Source organism: Chiloscyllium punctatum, chromosome 40 (assembly GCF_047496795.1).
Source record: "Chiloscyllium punctatum isolate Juve2018m chromosome 40, sChiPun1.3, whole genome shotgun sequence".
Lineage (NCBI taxonomy): Eukaryota > Metazoa > Chordata > Chondrichthyes > Orectolobiformes > Hemiscylliidae > Chiloscyllium > Chiloscyllium punctatum.
Genome location: NC_092778.1, coordinates 45,823,392 through 45,836,780, shown reverse-complemented (window position 1 = coordinate 45,836,780; position 13,389 = coordinate 45,823,392).

Sequence of the window (13,389 nt, the reverse complement as noted above, 5' to 3'; positions counted from 1 at the left end):
TTCGGGCAAAAGCCGTTCATCAGGAATGAGGCTGGGAGCCTTGGGGGAAGGGTGGGGGGGGGGGGAAAGGAAGAGATAAATGGGAGGGGGGGAGAAGGAAGAGATAAATGGGAGGGGAGTGGGGCTGGGAAGAAGGTAGCTGAGCGTGCAAGAGGTGGATGGAGGTGGGGGTAAAGTTGATAGGTCAGAGAGAAGGGTGGAGGGAATAGGTGGGAAGGAAGATTGACAGGTGTGACAGGTCATGAGGACAGTGCTGAGCTGGAAGGTTGAAACTGGGGTAATGTAGGGGGAGGGGAAATGAGGAAACTGGTGAGGTCCACACTGATGCCATGGGGTTGAAGGGTCCTGAGGCAGAAGATGAGACATCTTCCTCCATGCGTCCAGTAGTAAGGGAATGGCGATGGAAGCCCAGGACCTGCATGTCCTTGGCAGAGTGGGAGCGGGAGTTGAAACGTTTGGCCACGGGACGGTGGGTTGATTGGTGTGGGTGTCCTGGAGATGTTCCCTGAAGCACTCTGCAAGAAGGCGACCGGTCTCCCCAGTGTAGAGGAGACCACATCGGGAGCAACGGATACAATAAATGACGTGTGGAAGTGCAGGTGAAACTTTGATGGGTGTGCAAGGCTCCTTGGGGGCCTTGGACGGGGTGGGGGGGTGGGGGGGGGGGGGGGGGGAAAGGTGTGGATGCAGGTTTTGCAATTCCTGCGGTGGTAGGGGAAGGTGGATTGTTGGGAGGTGTGGACCTGACCAGGTAGTCGCGGAGGAAATGGTCTTTGCGGAAAGCGGATAGGGTGCTACAAAGTCTCAAAGAAATGAAACGGATCACCAGGCATTGACCTAGGCAGCAGAAACAGCCCTGTCAACCTTGCAAAGTCCTCCTCACTAATATCTGGGGACAAGTGCCAAAATTGGGAGACCTGTCTCACAGACTAGTCAAACAACAGCCTGACATAGTCATAGTTACCGATTCATACCTTATAGATAATGTCTCAGATACCACCATCACATCCCAGGATTTGTCCTGTCTCACCGGCAGGACAGACCCAGCAGAGGTGGCGGCAAAGTAATATGTAGTTGGGAAGAGTTGCTCTGGGAGTCCTCAACATTGACTCTGGACCCCATTAAGTCTCGTGGTTTCAGGTTGACATAGGCAAGGAAACCGCCTGCTGATTACCATGTACTATCCTCCATCAGCTAATGAATCAGTAATCCTCCATGTTGAACAACACCTAAAGGAAGCATTGAGCATTAAATGTACTCTGGGTGGGGGACTTCAATGTCTACCATGAAGAGTGCCTCAGCAGCAGTACTACTGATCAAGCTGGTCGGGTTCTAAAGAATATAGCTGCTAGTCTGGGTCTGCAGTGGGTGGTGAAATAACCAACAAGAGGGAAAAACATACTTGACCTCATCCTTACCAATCTGCCAGCTTCAGATACATCTGATAGTATCAGTAAGCATGACCACCGCAGTGGTCCTGCCTTCACATTGAGAATAACCCTCATTGGTGTTGTTTGGCACTATCACAGTGTTAAATGGGACAGACTTCGAACAGATCTAGCAACTCAAGACTGGCATCCATAAGGTGCTGTGGGCCATCAACAGCAGCAGAATTTTACTCCAGCGCAATCTGCACCCTCATGGCCCAGCATATCCTTCACTCAACCACTACCATCAAGTCAGAGGTTTAAGCCTAATTCAATGGAGAGTGCAGGAGGGAATGCCAGGAGCAGCACGAGGCAAACCTAAAAACGAGGTGTCAACCTGATGAAGCCATTAAACAGGACTACTTGCATGCCGCCCTTCGAGTTGCTGCTGCCGCTGAAAAACAGAAATGGAGGACTTTTGCCCAAAACATCAATTTTCCTGCTCCTCAGATGCTGCCTGACCTGCTGTGCTTTTCCAGCAGCACTCTAACCTTGACTCTGATCTCCAGCATCTACAGTCCTCATTTTCACTTCTATCTACAAGGCACAAGTCAGGAGTGTGATTGAATACTCCCCTCTTGCCCGGATGTATGCAGCCCCAACAACACTTAAGAAACTTGACATCATCCAGGACAAAGCAGCCAGTTTGATTAGAATTGCATCCACAAGCATCCACTCCCTCCATCACCGATACTCAGTTGCAGCAGCACTGCAGAAATTCAGACAGCTCCTTCCAAACCCATGACCACTTGCATCTTGGACAGGAGCAGCAGATGTACGGGAACACCACCACCTTCAAGTTCCCCTCTAAACCACTCACCATTCTGACTTAGAAATATATCACTGTTCCTTCACTTTCGCTGGGTCAAAGTCCTGAAATTCGCTCCCTAATGGCATTGTGGGTCAACCCACAGCAGATGGACTGCAGTGGTTCAAAATGGCAGCTCACCACCACTTTCTCAAGGGCAACGAGGTACAGGCAATAAATGCTGGCCAACCAGCAATGCCAACATCCCATGAAAATGAATTTTAAAAAAGCCAAAAATATTATCCCTGTTTCAAATTTAAAGCTGATCTGATTTCCCTCTACTAGGATGTCAACATTCCAGTAGTTTCTGCTTGATTCCAGTATCTTTCCAAGGAAAAGCATCTCCATATGATTATATAGAACAGTACAGTGTAGAACAGGCCCTTCGGCCCTCCCCTTCTATTTCATGGCTCTTGGAAATTGGCAGATACAATATTGTGGGGATAACTGAGACGTGGCTTTAAGTGGACAGGGCCTGGGAAATGAATATTCAAGGCTACACGTGCTATCGTAAGGACAGACTGACTGGCAGAGGGGGTGGGGTGGCCATGTTGATAAGGGATGATATTCAGTCCCTTGCACGGGGGGACCTAGAATCAGGGGATGTAGAGTCAGTATGGATACAGCTGAGAAATTCTAAGGGTAAAAAGACCCTCTTGGGAGTTATCTACATGCCCCCAAACAGTAGTCTGGATGTCGGATGTAAGTTGAATTAGGAGCTGAAATTGGCCTGTTGCAAAGATGTTACTACAGTTGTTATGGGGGATTTCAACATGCAGGTAGACTGGGAGAATCAGGATGGTATTGGAACTCAAGAAAGAGACTTTGTGGAGTGCCTCCAAGATGGATTCTTCGAACAGCTGGTGCTGGAGCCTACCCGGGAGAAGGCAATTCTGGATCTGGTATTGTGCAATGAACCAGAATTGATCAGCGACCTCGAAGTGAAGGAGCCATTGGGAAGTAGTGACCATAATACAATAAGCTTCAATCTGCAATTTGAGAGGGAGAGGGTACAATCGGAAGTGACAATATTTCAGTTGAATAAAGGGAACTATAGAGCTATGAGGGAGGAGCTGGCTAAAGTTCAATGGTGCAATACCTTAGCAGGGATGACAGTGGAGAAACAATGGCAGATATTTCTGTGCATAATGCAGAAGATGCAGGATCAGTTCATTCCAAAAAGGAAGAAAGATCCTAGGAGGAGGCATGGGTGGCCGTGGCTGACAAGGGAAGTTAAGAAACATATAAAGTTAAAAGAGAAAAAGTATAACATAGCAAAGATAAGTGGGAAAACGGAGGACTGGGAAGCTTTTAAACAACAGAGGACTACTAAGAAGGAAATACGCAGAGAGAAAAATGAGCTACAAAGGTAAACTGGCCAAAAATAAAAAGGAGGATAGTAAAAGCTTTTTTAGGTATGTGAAAAGCAAAAAAATGGTTAAGACTAAAATTGGGCCCTTGAAGACAGAAACAGGGGAATATATTATGGAGAACAAAGAAATGGCAGAAGAACTGAATTGGTACTTCAGATCTGTGATCACTGGGGAAGGCACTAGCAATCTCCCTGAGGTAACAGTGGCTGAAGGACCTGAACTGAAGGGAATTTATATTTGCCAGGAATTGGTGTTGGAGAGACTGTTAGGTCTGAAGGTTGATAAGTCCCCAAGGCCTGATGGTCTACATCCCAGGGTACTGAAGGAGGTGGCTCAAGAAATCGTGGATGCGTTGGTGATTATTTTCCAGAGTTCAATAGATTCGGGATCAGTTCCTGCAGATTGGAAGGTGGCTAATGTTGTACCACTTTTTAAGAAAGGTGGGAGAGAGAAAGCAGGAAATTATAGACCAGTTAGTCTGACCTCAGTGGTGGGAAAGATGCTGGAGTCTATTATAAAGGATGAAATTATGACATCTGGATAGTAGTAACAGTATAGGTCAGAGTCAGCATGGATTTATGAAGGGGAATTCATGTTTGACTAATCTTCAGGAATTTTTTGAGGATGTAACTCTGAAGATGGATGAGTGAGATCCATTAGATGTAGTGTACCTGGACTTTCAGAAAGCTTTTGATACAGTCAAACATAGGAGGTTAGTGAGCAAAATTAGGGCACATGGTATTGGGGGCAAAGTACTAACTTGGATTGAAAGTTGGTTGGCTGACAGGAAACAAAGAGTAGTGATAAACGGCTCCATTTTGGAATGGCAGGCAGTGACCAGTCAAGTACCGCAGGGATCGGTGCTGGGACCGCAGCTTTTTACAATATATATTAATGATATAGAAGATGGTATTAGTAACAACATTAGCAAATTTGCTGATGATACTAAGCTGGGTGGCAGGGTGAAATGTGAGGAGGATGTTAGGAGATTACAAGGTGACCTGGACAGGTTAGGTGAGTGGTCAGATGCATGGCAGATGCAGTTTAATGTGTATAAATGTATGGTTATCCATTTTGGTGGTAAGAACAGGAAGGCAGATTACTACCTAAATGGAATCAATTTAGGTAAAGGGGCAGTACAAAGAGATCTGGGTGTTCTTGTACACCAGTCAATGAAGGTAAGCAAGCAGGTACAGCAGGTAGTGAAGAAGGCTAATAGTATGCTGGCATTCATAACAAGATGGGATTGAGTATAGAAGTAAAGAGGTTCTTCTGCAGCTGTACAGGGCCCTGGTGAGACCACACCTGGAGTACTGTGTGCAGTTCTGGTCTCCAAATTTGAGGAAAGACATTCTGGCTATTGAGGGAGTGCAGCGTTTTTTTCACGAGGTCAATTCCTGGAATGGCGGGATTACCTTGAACTGAAAGACTGGAGCGACTGGGCTTGTATACCCTTGAGTTTAGAAGACTGAGAGGGGATCTGATTGAGACATATAAGATTATTAAAGGATTGGACACTCTGGAGGCAGGAAACATGTTTCCGATGATGGATGAGCCCTAAACCAGAGGACACAGCTTAAAAATACGGGGTAGACCATTGAGGACAGAGATGAGGAGAAACTTCTTCACCCAGAGAGTGGTGGCTGTGTGGAATGCTCTGTCCCAGAGGGCAGTGGAGGCCCAGTCTCTGGATTCATTTAAGAAAGAGTTGGTTAGAGCTCTCAAGGATAGCGGAATCAAGGGTTATGGAGATAAGGCAGGTACAGTATACTGATTAAGGATGATTAGCCATGATCATATTGAATGGTGGTGCAGGCTCGAAGGACAGAATGGCCTACTCCTGCACCTATTGCCTATTGTCTTGCCATATTTTGTTAACTTCTCTTTTGGTGAGTCCTGTGCAAACTTCTTGCTACAACAAAACAGCATGGAAATGACCTTTCTTCTTGCAAACATTGCATCAGCTTCTTTATCAGGATGATTTTTATACCCATTTTTCTTCCTGGCGCACCAATAAGCAGCTGAGATGGTCAATATACAAGTTTGGAGAAAATTTGTAGCCAGGTTGAGGTTCTGAATGTCGGTTTGCTTGCTAAGCTGGAAGGTTAGTTTTCAGACGTTTCGTCACCATACTAGGAAACATCATCAGTGAGCTTCCAGTGAAGCACTGATGGTATGGCCAGCTTTTCATTTGTGTGTTTAGGTTTCCTTGGGTTTACCCAAGGACGCTCACTTATGGTGATGAAACATCTGAAAAAGAACATTCTAGCTTCGCGAGCAAACCAACATCCAAATGGCCAATGTTCATACTTACCCTCCCTCTTTGGTTTTGTAATGCCATCTCAGTCCTTTAAACTGAACATGTTCCACTGAGGTGGCTGTCTTTGGGAAACGGTTTTTGCTACCTGACATAAGTTTGTCTGTTCAACTGAATTGCCTTTATTTGTATTAAATCATTGCTTGATTGCTAAGTGCTCAAACAACACTACACAGCTCCAACAACAATTTATCCCTGATTTATTATTCATTTAAGTTGTCTTGTTCACAGTCTGCTGTAGGTCTATGCAGATCAATTATAAAAATATTAATACTGTCTTCTCTTCACTGGGTACATTAATTAAAATTAGTCCACTCAACAATGGGTTTCTTTGCAGATTGAAAGCATCATCAAATGCTTTTGTTTCTTCCTCAGGTGTAGATTTTTCTTAGATGGTCCCTATAATTAAAAACAGGTCATAAGAATCATCAAGGTCTTGACTTATGCAGCACCCTACTCAATTATCAATGCAGCACACCAAAAATAAGGAGATTTTGGTCATAGAAGGTATGAAAACAAACCTTCAAATGAGTAATAGGACATTGGTCATCTGATTCATGAGTAGCTGTTCCATGGCCATTGGTCAAGAGAGGTTAGACAGGAGATTGGCATAAGTTTGGGAGCTGGCCATCAAAACAAGATATATGAATAGGAAGGGGTAAGGGGTAAGATGATTCAGGGAGATAAGCCACACTCTCTTCCTGGGGAAGCCCAGGAGCTCTCCCCATATATCAGCCTAGGGAAAGAACAAAGACTGTTGGCACCAAAACCAGTAAAGTCCACCCCAAAAGACAGCAGGACCAGTGGGACATAAAAGTGCACTGCTTTTACAGGAAGGCTCTGGGATCAGTGAAGCACTGGCATTTGGCACAGATTATAGAGTTCCCTTCTTTGCGTGATTAACTAATGTACCATATCTAAACTGCCACTTCCCGATAAACTATCAGAAAATTTCTGTGAATCATCAACTGCCTAGATAGGGTAACTGTGATCAAATAACTAAAACCAGCATTTTGCAAAACTGCAAAATCTCTTCTCAAGTTTCTATTCTCCTTGTGTTTTTGAGATCTGCTCCCTCCTCTCTTTCCCCACCCTATAATAGGGCTGCCTTAAGAACAAATTACTGGAATTAAAGATATAGGTTCAACTTGATAACTTGGATACTTTTGGAATGACAGGGAGTAACTAGTAGCATAGAGAATAACCAAGGTAAATGTTACAGTTGCACTAAAGGAGAAGCATATGAAAGAAAAGGGAGAAGAGGGTTATGCTGCCAGACTTAGACGGAGGGAAGAAGGATGCTCAAGTAGAGCATAAATGCCAGAGAGACTGATTTAATCTTTTTTTTAAACAACATTTTCTTTATGTTATTAAAATGAAAATAAAGAGATGCACATATTTTAGAGTTATTCTATTTGGAAAAGGTTAATCGAGAGGAATTCTATCACCACTGGGGATGAACAGAAACAATTTGATACAAAAGGTTAAGATCTCAGTTGATACTAGGTATCAATCTTAATCCACCAGGACAACACACTGCTAAAGGAAGGTGGTCTCATACATAAATACGAATAGGGGATTAGAACCAGTAACATTAGAAATTGCAAATATCTGTCTCTCTTCAATGGTCTGACGGGCACAGCCAGTGAAGGAAGGCAAGTAATTAAACCATTTATTACCATTTACCTGATTCAACTGATTGAAAATCCTACTAGAGGAAAGATAGGGATCCTTTTGTGGTGCAGTGGTAGTGTCCTGTCCCTGGACCAAGGATCCTGGGATCGATTCCCACTTGCTCAAGAGGTGTACAATAATATTTGTGAACAGGTCAATTAGTCATGATGTGGAGGTGCCAGTGTTGGACTAGGGTGGACAGTGCCAGAAGTCATACAACATCAAGTTATAGTCCCATAGATTTATTTGAAATCACAAGCTCCTTTGTCAGCCCTTTTGTCAGGTAAAATGAGAGAGAAGAGCGCACAGACACAGAATTTATAGGCACAGAACTCAAGGGGTCAAAAGAGAGATCAAAAGATCATACAACTGGTGTGAGTGGAGTGTCGAAAAGTAAATCTCTGCAGGTGACCAAGAGAGTTAGACTGTGTGAGTAAAGTGTCAACAGCTGAATAAAAAATGAAGGGATTACCTGTAATTTGACGAAATGAGGCAGAGAGAGAATTACACATAATTAAAGTTAAGGTGTTACTGTAGACAAACTAAATGACTGGAATAACATGACAGGTATAAGAATCACATGCCGAGGGTCTAACCAAAATAAGTAATCCAAAACTGCACAAACTAATTAAGGTCGCGAGCTCATAACAATTTATCAAGGTGATGGTGTCAAAACAGAGTTAAAAATCAGACAACACCAGGTTATAGTCCAACAGGTTTAATTGGAAGCACACTAGCTTTCGGAGCGTCGCTCCTTCATCAGGTGATTGTGGAGGACACAGTTGTAAGGCACAGAATTTATAACAAAAATTTACAGTCTGATGTAACTGAAATTATACATTGAAAAATACCTTGATTGTCTGTTGAGTCTTTCATCTGTTCGAATACCATGATAGTTTCACTTCTTTCATGTGTAAATCACAAAACCTTTTTTTAAAAGTTGCATTTTCAGGTTAACTGTAACAATTGGTGTTAGCTAGACAATATGTTGAAGGTGTTAGCCCCATGTGTTCTCTGTCTATGTCATGATGTTTAGATTGATTCTAATATAAAAAATGAGATAACAGAGTTTTTTACATAAATTCATGCAGTTTTTGAGCAAAGTACAATGTAACTCTGCAAGTACAAATTCACCCCACAAAATATATGTGTGTATGTGGGTCTTTGTGTCTGTCTGGGTTGGGGGTTGTGAGTGTGAGAGAGTGTATATGTGTATGTAGTGAGTGTAGAGTGTTTTAAGTTGTGAGGGGGTGCATGTGTGAGTGTGTGTGTGTGTGTGTCTGGGGTGGGGGGTTGTGAGTATGTGTGAGAGAGAGTGTATGTGTGTGTGCATGAGTGTAGAGTGGTCTAAGTCTCTGAGAGGATGCTTAAGGAGAGGATGCTGAGAGGATCAACCTATCAGACCACACCTTTCAACCGGAAGAGATTGAAGTCCCAAGCAGGGGTCTCAACTTCTGCCCCACCACCAAAATGGACCTGTTGATTCTTGAAGTGGACGCGGAGGAGTTTGTCAAATGAATGAGACTCTGGGAATTCTTTCAAGGTGCCAGCAGTGATACCAATGAGCCCACTGATGAACTGGAAGAGTCATCACAGCAATCTGTAGAGGTGCGACCAAAGAAGGTGTCAACTTGGACCCCCACCGGAAGGCCGCTGCCTTGGGCTTGACATGTATGCTCAAACCATCAGGAAATATATAAATGCCAGATTCACACAAGGTAGAGCAAAACATCACCTGTTCACAATGCAATGCCATCCAGGTTCTCAAAACCAACTACAACATTGTCCTCAAGCCAGCAGATAAAGGAGGAGCCATTGTCATTCAGAATAGAACAGATTACTGCAAGGAAGTGTACCGACAACTGAACAACCAGGAACACTACAGGCAACTACCAGCTGATCCGACCAAAGAACACACCCGTGAATTAAACACACTGATCAGAACTTGGATCCAGTCCTTCAGAGTTCCCTACACGCCCTCATCCCACGTACTTCTCATGTAGGCGACATCTACTGCCTTCCAAAGGTACACAAAGCCAACACACCAGGACGTCCCATCGTATCAGGCAATGGGACCCTGTGTGAGGATCTCTCCGGCTATGTGGAAGTCATCTTGAAACCTATTGTACATGGGATTCCCAGCTTCTGCTGCGACACTACAGATTTCTCACAGAAACTCAGCACCTACGGACCAGTCGAACCGGGAACATTATTCGTCACAATGGATGTTTCAGCAATCCACACCAGCATCCCCCACAATGATGGCATCACGGCAACAGCCTCAGTACTCTACACCAACAACTGCCAATCTCTAAACACATCCTACAACTCACCCGCTTTAACTTCGATCACAACGTCTTCACCTTTGACAACCAGTTCTTCATCCAGACACATGGAACAGCCATGGGGACCAAATTTGCACCCGAATATGCCAACATCTTCATGCACAGGTTCGAACAAGACTTCTTCTCTACGCAGGATCTCCAACCAACATTATACATCAGGTATATTGACAACACTTTCTTCCTCTGGACCCATGGCAAGGAGTCACTGATAAAACTACACAGTGATATCAACAAATTTCATCCCACCAAACTCACCATGGACTAATCTCAACTCTCTGTCTCATTCTTGGACACAGCATCTCCATCAAGGATGGACACCTCAGCACCGCACTCTACCGCAAACCCACAGATATTCTCACAGTGCTACACTTCTCCAGCTTCCACCCATAACATATTAAAACAGCCATCCCCTATGGACAAGCCCTACATGTACACCGGATCTGCTCAGATGAGGAGGAATGTGACGGGCACCTGGAATTACTCAAGGATGTCCTCGTAAGAACAGGGTACTATGCTTAACTCATCGACTGCCAGTTCCGACGTGTCACAGCAAGGAACCATAATGACCTCCTCAGGAGACAGACACGTGCTGCAACCGACAGGGTACCCTTAATTGTTCAGTACTTCCCAGGAGCTGAAAAACTACATCATGTTCTTCGTGACCTGCAACACGTTATCAATGAGGATGAGCACCTCACCAAGACCTTCCCCACACCTCCACTGCTTGCCTTTAAACCATCACCAAACCCTCAAATAGATCATTGTTCGTAGCAAGCTGCCTGGCTTTCAGGACAACTCCATACAACCCTGTCACGGGTAGGCGCTGCAAGACGTGTCAGAGTGTGGACATGGATACCACCATTAGATGTGGGGACACCTCCCACCATGTATGTGGCAGATACTCATTTGACTTAGCCAATGTTGTCTATCTTATACATTACAGGCAAGGATGCTGTGAGGTATGGTACATTGGGGAAACTGAGCAAAGGCTATGGCAACGGATGAATGGGCACCGCACAACAATCAACAGACAGGAGTGTTCCCTCCCAGTTGGGGAACACTTCAGCGGTCCAGGACATTTGACCAAGGACCTTCGGGTGACCATCCTCCAAGGTGGACTTCAGGACAGGCAGCAGCGAAAAGTGGCCGAGCAGAGGCTGATAGTTAAGTTCCATACCCATAGGGAGGGCCTCAACTGGGACCTTGGGTTCATGTCACACTACAGGTGACCACCATTGCACTATACAGACACACAGACACTCCTACATCTACATCTACATATATACACACACACACACACAAATGGACACACATATACACAGATACGCACACAGACACTCACACATCCCTATAGATGCACACACTCACACAGGCATCCTCTCAGAGACTTAGACCACTCTACACTCATGCATACACATATACACTCTCTCTCACAGACACTCACAACTCCCCACCCCAGACAGACACACTCCCACACATGCACCCCCTCATAGACTTAAGACACTCTACACTCAATACACACACATATACATTCTCTCTCACACTCACAACCCCCAACCCAGACTGACACACACAGACAGACACAAAGACCCACGTGCACACATATATTTTGTGGGGTGAATTTGTACTTGCAGAGTTACATTGTACTTTGCTCAAAAACTGCATGAATTCATGTAAAAAACTCTATATCTCACTTTTTAGATTAGAATCAATCTAAACATCATGACATAGACAGAGAACACATGGGGCTAACACCTTCAACATATTGTCTAGCTAACACCAATTGTTACAGCTAACCCGAGAATGCAACTTTAAAAAAAAAGGTTTTGTGATTTACACATGAAAGAAGTGAAACTATCATGGTATTCGAACAGATGAAAGACTCAACAGACAATCAAGGTATTTTTCAATGTATAATTTCAGTTACATCAGACTGTAAATTTTTGCTATAAATTCTGTGCCTTACAATTGTGTCCTCCACAATCACCTGATGAAGGAGCGGTGCCCCAAAAGCTAGTGCTTCCAATTAAACTTGTTGGACTATAACCTGGTGTTGTGAGATTTTTAACTTTGTACACCCCAGTTCAACACCGGCATCTCCAAATCGTGTCAAAACAGGACAGTAAGAAAGATTTTACAGATACAGAACCATGTGGTGGGGTCACCTGTAGTGTGACATGAGTCCAAGATCACAGTTGAGGCCATCTTTGTGAGTACAGCCCTTGGCTGTTTAGTGATTCTGTGTTGTAGTATATTTCGAAGTCTGCCTTGAAGGATGGTTACCCGAAGACTGGAAACTGAACGTCCTTGACCACTGAAGTGTTCCCTGACTGGGAGGGAACATTCCTGTCTGGTGATTGTTGTGCATGTCCATTCATCAGCTTGGTGTCTCCAACCTATCACGCCGCAGGGAATCCTTGCCTGCCGTGTATAAGATAGACAACATTGGCCAAGTTACATGAGTATCTGCCATGTATGTGGTGAGTGGTATTCCCACATGTAATGGTAGTATCCAATTCGAAGATCTGACATGTCTTGTAGAGGTTTCCATGGCAGGGTTGTATGATGTTGTCATCGATGTTGTCCTGAAGGCTGGGGAGTTTACTGCTAACGATGGTCTGTTTAAGGTTTGGCAGTTGTTTGAAGGTGAGAAGTGGAAGCATAGGGATGATCTTGGCAAGACGTTAGTCGTCATTGATATGTTGAAGGCTGCGAAGAGCATGGCGTAGTCTCTCCACTCTGGGGAAGTACCAGACGATGAAGGATACTCTATCAATTGTAACCTGTGTCTGTCTTCTGAGGAGGTCATTGCAGTTTTCCACTGTGACACATTGGAACTGTCATTCATGAGTTGAGCACTGTATCCTGTTCTTATGAGGGCATCCTTCAAAATCTTTAGGTATCCATCATGTTCCTCCTCATCTAAGCAGATCCTGTGTACCGTATATGTAGGGCTTGTCCATAGAGGGCGGCTTCTTCAACATGTTTAGTGGAAGCTAGAGAAATGCAGCATTGTGAGGTTATCGATAGAATGACATACCGAGGTGCCCAGGCTTGATTGAGATGTGTGTGCCCAAGAATGAGACTGTTTCTAAAGATTAGTCCATGGTAAGTCTGATGGTGGGATGAAACTTATTGATATTGTAGTTATGTCATTTCAGTGACTCCTTGCCATGGGTCCAACGGAAGTTAACGTCATCAATATATCTGGTGTATAGTGATGGTTGGAGATTCTTACCAAGGCTAAAGAGATGGCGAAGGAGTTTAGTGGATTTATGTAACTGTTTTTACACCTGAATGCAATGTTGATTTATAAGAACTCTGTTTGGATTAAGGGTTCGTGTGGGGTAGTGGTTGTGTCCTTACCTCTGAGACAGGGGACTGGGTTCAAGTTCCATCTCTGAACAGAGTTGACTGACAATATTTTCTTCATTTGGAATAAATT